General features: G+C 41.6%; 1 protein-coding gene across 1 annotated transcript in view; it reads left to right on the top strand.

Annotated features, from left to right (window-relative positions):
* Positions 1-1122, top strand: part of AUH (AU RNA binding methylglutaconyl-CoA hydratase) — a 124169-nt gene that overhangs the window by 25088 nt on the left and 97959 nt on the right. The gene's annotated exons all lie outside the window — the stretch shown is intronic.

The following is a 1122-nucleotide window of genomic DNA, read 5'->3' as shown; positions in this document are numbered from 1 at the left end:
TTTTTTTTTTTTAATGTTACAATGGTAGCTATACTGTATTACTAATTTTCTTAACAATTCTGTTCTCAATAAATGCTGCAGAGGCCATTGGAAATTAGACATCTATCTGAATGTAAACATGCTCTAGCAATGCAGACGTGAGAAACTGCAGAAAAAGTCAGTAAATATTTTTCCCTTTGTATGCTAAAAAAAAAGTATAATAAAATAGTGAAAATATAAAAGAACATGCTACTTAGAAAATTGAGTTCTAATAATGATTGTGGGTGTTTGTACAGGAGATACGAGGCTGTTAGGCATGATTCCATATGCTGTCCTCTCTTCAAGAAAGCACTTCTGAGACTTGAGCCAAGTAGTCTGGGAACCACTGCACGTAACAGCTGAGCAGAGAAAACACATCTGCCTTTGGCTTCAAAGCAATATGATGGTAAGGCAGTGAGTGCAGTTCTGTTTTTACTGTCTTTTTATCTTATCTGGTGTCTTTCAGAATAGTGTGGCCTCTTTGCTTCCACAGACATAACTGGGTACTATCTTTCAGAATTTATTCTCATAAAATATAATGTTCCTCAATTGCAAACGAAGCTTCCAGGATAGTCATTCACTATTCTTTTGTGTCTTTTATGTACTGCCAGCAGGAGTGGAACAGGATGCTAATCACAAGCTACATTCCCGTTTAAATAGTAAAACATAATCAATGGAAGGTGATAGCCCGTTTTCCCCTCGTTTGTCATTCACAGCGTTCTGCCAGAATAAACAGGTCATTATCTTTAGACTTCCCTTTCTTCAGAAGGAAGGCAGTGGAGGCCCTGTTAAGCAACCTGGCACAGAAGGAATGCAGAGGCGAGTGAGCACAAGTCACAGCTGCGGCCTCCCCATCTTGCTTTCCCCTGTCAGGAACACCAACTTCTACAATAAGGATGAAAGGGGCGCCCAAAGGCTTGTATTCAGTTCTCAAGTTCCCTCAGTGCCACATGCACAGGATTACTGCAAACCTCCAGAGACAGTGACTCCACCACTTCCCTTGCCTGACCACTCCTGAGAAGCTTCCTAATACCCAACCTCAGTGTAGGAAGCCAAATTTCTCAGCTTCAGGAGCCTCGTTACTGCTCCAAGCACCGCAGCTCG

The sequence above is a fragment of the Meleagris gallopavo genome, chromosome Z, assembly GCF_000146605.3.
Source record: "Meleagris gallopavo isolate NT-WF06-2002-E0010 breed Aviagen turkey brand Nicholas breeding stock chromosome Z, Turkey_5.1, whole genome shotgun sequence".
NCBI lineage: Eukaryota > Metazoa > Chordata > Aves > Galliformes > Phasianidae > Meleagris > Meleagris gallopavo.
Note: the sequence above shows the minus strand (reverse complement) of the source record. Positions and strands in the feature narration are given on the sequence as shown.